The sequence below is a fragment of the Myotis yumanensis genome, unplaced genomic scaffold (genome assembly GCF_028538775.1).
Source record: "Myotis yumanensis isolate MYYU_CA2020_CCGP unplaced genomic scaffold, mMyoYum1.0.hap1 SCAF_8, whole genome shotgun sequence".
NCBI lineage: Eukaryota > Metazoa > Chordata > Mammalia > Chiroptera > Vespertilionidae > Myotis > Myotis yumanensis.
Genome location: NW_027223759.1, coordinates 19184159 through 19192668, shown reverse-complemented (window position 1 = coordinate 19192668; position 8510 = coordinate 19184159). Strand labels below are relative to the sequence as shown.

At 38.4% G+C, this 8510-nt stretch overlaps 1 pseudogene; it reads left to right on the top strand.

The window, feature by feature from the left end:
* Positions 1-3121: 3121 nt before the first annotated feature.
* On the top strand, positions 3122-6826 carry LOC139015449 (large ribosomal subunit protein uL16-like; annotated as a pseudogene).
* The last annotated feature ends 1684 nt before the right edge of the window (positions 6827-8510 follow it).

The following is an 8510-nucleotide window of genomic DNA, read 5'->3' as shown; positions in this document are numbered from 1 at the left end:
GAGAGGAAGGGAGAGGAGAGAGAGATAGAAACATCAATGATGAGAGAGAATTTGTATTCATTTTTTGAGTATTTATTTACTTTAGTGTTTTGAACTCAATCTGGAAATGTCTGCAGTTAGCTATTTTGGTTCACTGCTTTTTAATATAATATGCTGCACTTCTTCATCTGTGACAGGGAAAAACTTTTGACTATATATGCTTATGGCTCCTGAAATCTATATTTTGCTCTGTCAGAACTTTGATATTGGCATTCATCAAGTGATATCTTCTAGAACAGCAGGGATCCCCTAAGACTCTTTTAAGGGGCTTATAAGGGCAAAATTCTTTTCATAATAATACTAAGCTATTATTTGCTTATTTAACTGACTTATTAATTAATTAATTAACTAATTAATTAATTAATTACTTTGAGAGAGAGAGAAACATTGATTTGTTGTTCCACTTAATTGTGCATTCACTGGTCGATTCTTGTGTGTGCCTTGACTGGGAATCAAACCTGAAATCTTGGCATATTGGGACGACGCTCTAACTGAGCTACCGGCCAGGGCTTATTTTCTTTTATGACTTTGATTCTTTCAAGAGCAAAGTTTCCAGTGCCTCCGTAGAGTGTGATGATATCATTGTTCTGACAGCTAATGGAGCATGTGCTTATATATTCCCATGTATTTTTTTTAATCCCAGTCTTAATTTTGAATGTGACAACTACCAATAGGTATCTCCTCCATAAACTACAGTTGTTCCTAGTCTTCAATATTTATTAAGAGTATAAAAAGGTTCTGAAACCAAAAACTTTGAAAATGGACACAACAGAAGAATAGTGTGGTTATTTGTGTTTACAATAAAATGCCAAGACACTTTGGCCATGAGAACCTTAGGAGATTTTTCTTTTTATTACTCGGTGTCTAATATGCGGTAGTCGTCGGGTTATGAGCTGGCAAGGAAACAGATTTACCTCTAGAGACTCAGGAGAAAAACAAGCTTGCTAACACTAACACCTTGATTTCAGAACTTCTGACCTCTAGAATGATAACACATTTTTTTCGTGTTTTTAAGCCACCAGGCTTGTGGTAATTTGTTACAGCCACAGTAGGAAACCAATACAGACTTGTTTCAGAGGAAACAAAAACGATTTGTTGACTATCTGCTATGTGCTAGGCCCGGAGCAAGATGACATAATCAGGGACTAGGAAAGCTAGGATTCAAATGCAGGTTTGCCTGCATTCGGAGACCTAACTCTTCTCACTAACCACCTTTATCCACCCCAAATAAAATGTTACACACTGAAAACTTATAAATTTATCAAAGGACAACGCTGGAAGTCCAGGCCTAATGTGCTACACCTATCAAGTAGATCTGTAGTAGCCACATAAGGGTACAGGATCAATGTGGCATCAGGACCTTGACCACATTAATGATCTATGGCAACATGGATCATGCCCCCCAATTTAACTGCAGCATGTTCATTTACCTCTGAAATGTATGAATTGTTGAATGTCAAGCTTTGCCTCATGAGAAGGAAATTCTACAGTGAATCACATTCAACATGACTGAGAAAAGATTATTTGCTTTTTTTCTCTTAATTTGATGGGGAAATATGCTGATTCTTCTGGTCTTAAGCTGAATATTTACCTATTATATTGATATTCACCACCCGATTGTCTGTAGAAATATTTTAAAGGCAAGACTGATTTAAAAACAAATTATTTCGGATGGATGGCATTTGCTTTGGGAGGTAGCTTAAACGTAAACGAGGTTAAAAAAAAAAAATAAAAAGCTCAAAATATCCAAATATTCAGGGTAATGTAAATGCTTCAGAAATATCATTGATTTGGGGAAGCCACATTGCTGGGTCCACACCTTAAGGTGGTGGTAGCACACAGGATTTCTCCATCTTCATTTTGCCTTGATTCTACTTTCCCCTCACTCCATTCCAAACTGTTCCAAGAGTGGATGTCAGCCATTTCTGAGTTGATATTAGGCCATACTCAAGATCACCAAATCTCTAAGTAGCCACCCATTGTGATCACCGCCACCTCTATTGTATTCCCCACAGGGGATACATGCACTGAGGACGAGGCCAAGCCCATGAATACTGGCGATTAGTATTTGGGTTTGGTTCCATTGTGCTGGACTACAAAGGGCTGAAAACATTCCTATGTCTCTTTTGTCAAAGGCCTAACTGCCAAAAGTTCCCTCAGATCTTCTTACTCTAGTGGCAACAAACAAACAAACAAATAAATAAGATAAACCCAAAGAAAAAAGAGGGACGAGTGGGATAATTGTTCTCCCTAAGACCTAAAGGAAGTGGTCTAATGCTCTACCCTAAATCAGGTCTTCTTTCCCAAGATAGGAAGTGGAGTTTGGGTGGGAAGTGAGAAGAGGTTGAAGGAGTTAATTAGAAGGTGGGAAGCAGGGCCTAGCTCTAAAGCAGTGGTTCTCAACCTTGGCTGCACACTAGAATCACCTAAGAATCTTTTTAAAATCCTGATTTCTGGGCCTCATCCTTCGGAAATTCTGTTTCTTTGTTATGGGGTGGGGCCACAACATTAGTAACTAAGAAACAGAATTCCCGGAGGATGAGGCCCAGAAATCAGGATTTTAAAAAGATTCCCAGGTGATTCTAATGTGCAGCCAAGGTTGAGGACCACTGCTCTAGACTAGAGCAACAGATGGTGGGAAGGTCATTTTAATGAGATAAGTCAGAAAGGACAGGACCTCTAAGAAAAAAAATCTAGCTGGAGAGCATTGCCAAAGAAGCATAAGATCTTATGTCCATTTCTCTTTTTTTTCCCAATCTTTAATTTCTTTATTGATTAAGGTATTACATATGTGACCTAATTCCCCCCATAACCGCTCCTCCCCCCACTCATGCCCTCACCCCCCCCTGTTGTCTGTGTCCATTGGTTGGGCTTATATGCATGCATACAAATCCTTTGGTTGATCTCTCCCCCTTACCCCCACCCTCCCCTACTTTCCCTCTGAGTTTTGACAGTCTTATTGCTGCTTCTCTGTCTCTGGATCTATCCCTTTTCATCAGCCTATGTTGTTCGCTATATTCCACAAATGAGTGAGATCATGTGGTGTTTACCTTTCTCTGACTGGCTTATTTCACTTAGCATAATGTTCTCCAGTTCCATCCATGCTGTTGCAAATGGTAAGAACTCCTTCTTTTCTTATGTCCATTTCTTACTTTATCACTAGAAGTTCTCCCCCACCCCCTCAGCACCATGGCCCAACAAAGATCCTCTTCAATTAACATTGCTTTTCCTTCAGAATGCAGGGCAGGGAGCCTAGATCTGACCCCAGAGGCCAACGATGTATATTGTCCACCCGGTGGTTCATGCCATGGTCATGATTGACCGCCCGGGCATGTCTAGGGCCTGTCAGCTCTATCCATTGAGAGATGCACCAGCGCAGATGCTCTCTACCAGCCTTCCATGTCGCCCGTGCCGCCTCATTCCTCCAGCGTTCCATTTAAATCAAGGGAGGCATAAGGCTTGCTGGTTTGCATTGTGATGAGATGTATCTGATCGCAGCATCTGAGAGCGCTGGGATGCTATGTGGCAGTGCAGCTGCAGGCATGAATCAATTAATCGGCTATTAGGTTCAGACTCTCAGGCGATGGCATTGTCGGCTTCATGCTGACTTTGTTATACTAGTATATGAAATCCCCAAAGAGAATCATACCTTATCTAAACTCTCATTATATTTTATAGTAGAATGAATATGGATCGATAATAAGTTTTGTTCCAATATAACATTAGTTTCAAAAGAATTTCCCCTTTTTTCTCTTTCTCTATCAAGAAATAAAATTATAACCATAAAAACAAAGGCTTTCTACTTAAAGGGCTCTGTGTAAAGAATAATGTTTTCCTTTATAATATTAATATTTAGCTTATATTTTAAAATATACTCAGGTGATTTTATTCAATGTAGGATTAAATGTTTCTCAGAATTTGAACTTACATTGGCATGTTGTTTTTTTTTAAAATATATTTTTCTTGGTTTCAGAGAGGAAGGGAGAGGGACAGAGAGGTAGAAACATCAATGATGAGAGAGAATCATTGATTGACTGCCTCCTGCATGCCTCCTAATGGGGATTGAGCCCGAAACCCAGGCATGTGCCTTGACCAGAATTGAACCTGGGACCTTTCAGTCTTGCAGGCTGACTCTCTATCCACTGAGCCAAATCAGCTAGGGCCATTGGCATGTTTATTAAAAAAATTAATCTTTTTTACATGACAGTGAAATTAGATAATTTATTACTAAGATATAATAATTTTACTTTTTAAATTTAACTTTTTAAAATTGGGAAGTACATCAAATATATAGAAAAGAATAGGAAAATAAAATTATGGAAATCCATTATCTAAATATTTACTAACCTAGATTTATTAAAATAATATTATGCCATTTATACACTTGAATAATTTCTGAAGAAATGTTATCCTACAGATATAACTATGGCCATCTTTACTATTTTCCCCTCATCCAATTATCTCCCCTTGCTCTGAGAAGTAACCACTACCATGAAATCAATGTTCATCATTCCCATAGTTTGTATATTTTTACTATGTATACATAATTACTATATAGCCTCATTTTTCATTTTGTCATACTGTACATATCTTTCTCCAAACTGAAACTTAAACCCAGCATTTAAGATAAGAATTTTGTCTTGAGGAACTTGGAACATGTATAGAGCTAGATAAACCCCAAGCCTTTACATTGGGGTGCAAGTTTCAGGTGTTACATAAACTCCTGAATTATACCTGCACATGTATTTTTTTGAGAAGTGGGCCCAGAGCTTTTACAACATTCTCAATTCCATCTTTGACCTGAAAAGTCTTCTTTCTTCAAAATTTTGAAATTCCATTAATGTTCAAAGCATTTTAGTTAATAGTGATGTATGATTAAAAAATTGATGATTCTATTGCTAGGCTTATTCTTTTTTTTTCTTTTGGGAATGTCTAGTGATGTATTTTTTGAAGGCAGGAATGACTTAATAAAACGCATATACCATTCTGACCACTAGAGGGCACTAACACAACTAAAAACAGAGATTGTGTCTTGGAGTAAAGGAATACAAATGCTAGAGGAGTTGCTTCCAAGATCTTCACATATTTATTTATCTGTGTTTACAGATTTCTACATCGAGCTTCTAATATGTCCTAACACTTTCATGTTCAAATTATTTCAATGTTACCAGTCTCATAAAAAAACACGAAGCAGGCCGAAGGGGAGGCCTTAAATAAATGAAGTATACTACAGCTAGATTCTGGCTACTTATCTAGTCATTGCTGAACTTTTAAGACACCAATTGCTGGTCAATTAATTGATATCTTTATTAATAAAAAATAAATAACATGATTTAGAAGTTTACACACATACACAAAAATTGCCTCTTCACCAAGTCTTTACTAAAACTGCTTTGTCATAATTTATGCAACCCTTGTATACATTCACTCTTTGGGAATACTGTATTCCAAGGTTTTCTGATTTCTAGTCAGCTAGGAGTCTGTTTTACTTATTTATCCATCCCTTTTCTTACTTGTTTATAATAAGTTGCTTTTTGAGATTTAAGTAATCTATAGCATGGAGTCTTTAAAAAATGTCATTTAATTAATTGTCTTTATTTTACTCTACATTTTCTCCCTAAATCTTTAATTTTGTTTTAATTATTTTGATATATCTCATAGGTATCTACTGAGGAGGTAGCTATTTATTAATTCATTTAATCTACTGAACAAAACAAAGATCCCTCTCCAAATGGAACTTACATTGAGTGGCCAGATTATTATGACCACCCCATCGGTACTTCATTGACACTTCTAAAAATACTGAATATTGAAAACTTCCTAAGCAAATACTCTCAAGGTTTTATTATTATTATTATTTGCATAACTAATTCACTTCATTGTACTGATGGGGTGGTCATAATAATCTGGCCAGTCAGTGTATATTCTGTAGGGTGGGGGTGGAGCACATAATAAACAATGAACATAAGTAACTTGTATCATTTGTTAGAAGATGCTAGGTGCTATAGAAAATGACAAACAGAAGATGAAGAAATAGTCAGGAGTGGGGGTTGCAATTTTAAGTAGGTGGGCCTTCCTGAGAAGGGGGTGAGGGAGCTGGTCCCATAATGTCTGACAAGAGGCAGACAGAATAGCTACAAAACAAATTCCCTTGGGCGTGCCACTGAAGATCCTGGTGTCACCATCGGCCGCCACTCTACCCGGTGTTACGGGTATTGTGAGACCTGGCTGTACCCAAAGTCTCACTTCCGCCGAAGTGTCCCTGATGCCAAGATGCGCATCTTGACCGGGAGCGGAGGAAGGCAAAAGTGGATGAGTTCCCACTCTGAGGCCACACGGTGTCCAATGAATATGAGCAGCTCTGTCCCAAAGCTCTGGAGGCTGCCCGGATTTGTGCCAACCAGCGCGTGGTGAAAAACTGTGGCGAAGATGGCTCTCACATCCAGTGCGCTCCACCTCTTCCTCGTCATCCGCATTAACAAGATGTTGGCCTGTCCTGGGGCTGACAGGCTCCAGACAGGCATGCGGGGTGCCTTTGGAAAGCCCCAGGGCACAGTGGCCAGGGTCCACCTTGGCCAATCGTCGTGTCCATCCGCACCAAATTGCAGACCAAGGAGCATGTGTTGGAGGCCCCACACAAAGTCAAGTTCAAGTTCCCTGGCCACCAGAAGACCCACATCTGTGGGGCTTTGCTAAAATTAATGCCGATGAGCTAGAAGACATGATGGTTGAAAAGCAGCTCATCCACCCAGCATGCCTGGATCAGTGGTTGAGCATCAACCTATGAAGCCAGGAGGTCGCAGGGTTGATTCCTGGTCAGTGCACATGCCTGGGTTGTGGGCTTGATCCCCAGTGGGGAGCGTGCAGAAGGCAGCTGATCAATGATTCTCTCTCATCATTGATGTTTCCCTCTTTCTCTCCCTGTCTCCTTTCCTCTCTGAAATCAATGTGTGTTTTTTTTAAAAAAGGAGACAGAAAAGGACTGAGTGGTGAGGTGACCAAGCAATCAAGCAAGCCTAGTGTCCTCATGAAGAAAGAAGGGGTAGGTAGTGGGTAGAAGAGGCTGTGGCTACCCATTGAATTCCATCTCTAGGCCCTGTAATTCTCATACATTTTTCCACAGAGAATTATCAAGTGGCCTTTCAGCCTTGCACATGGACATTTTCCTCTGAAGGAAAACAGAGGTAGGGAAATTTATTCCATTCAGTTACACATTTGCTTTATTTTTTTTTTAAATCTTAGTATCAATTAAATTTTGCTACCTAAAAATAAAATGTAATAAAAAACTTGTTGAAACAATTTAAACAACCAGGTCTTACTTCTGAAAAAATAACTATGCATTTTATACCTCCTTCTTATGCATGTTATTTGATTATTTCAATATTATAATAATATCAGGTAATCTATTTTATTATCCTATATAATAAGTGCAAAAGTTGAGGATTAGAAAAATTACTCACTGTAGCTGCTTTCTGACATAGCCAGTATTACAGCTTTCTCTCATATACTTTAAAAATGTACATCTATGACTAAAATTTGATGTCTAAGAGAAGAATATCAATCTCATCTGCTTTTCTCTCACAAGGGTACTTTATAAAGACATATATTAAAGCGTATTTATCCCTAATATTATGGAAGAACCTTTGGAGAATTTTTACCTGGGAAATATGCAGCCCTCTAACATTTAAAATTCAGAGCAAGGTTGTGAGATACATAGAGAAAACCTCTTCATAGGGCAAATTTGAAAAACTTATCAAATCTTAAAACTTTAGAATGTTTAGCTTTGATCCAACAATTCTACAATTATAAAATTACTCTAAGGACCCTGCTGGTGTGGCTTAGTGGTTGAGCATCGATATATGAACCAGGAGGTCATGGGCACTTGCCTGGGTTGCGGGCTTGATCCCCAATGGGGGCATGTGGTGGGCAGCTGATCAATGTTTCTCTCTCATTGTTTCTAGCTCCCCCTCCCTCTCCCTGAAATCAATAAGTAAAATAAAATAAAATTACTATAAGGAAACAATTAGAGGTACGAGGAGAGAGTTAGATTGAAGGATATTTATTACCTAAAATATAATAGGAAACAACCTAAACAAATTTTGTTATATCATGACAATGGATGCCATACAACTGTCAAAAATAATGCAATATATCATTTCAGTGACATGGAAGGGCATCCGCTATATAATGGAAGTGGGAGAAGAAAGCAGGTTATTAGGAAAATGTAAGCTATCACCCTCTTTTGATTTCAGATTGTAACTCTATATTGAGAAAAAACTGGAGGTCAGCAACCTTTTTCTGTAAAGAGCCAGATACTTAATATTTTAGGTTTTGGGGACCATTTGATTTCTGTTGTGACTACACAGCTCAGTTGCTATAGTGCAAAAACAGCCGTCTACAACATTTAATGAGTGGGCACAGCTGAATTTAGTTCCGGGACTGTAGTTTGCTGACCCTGATCTATACTTGTA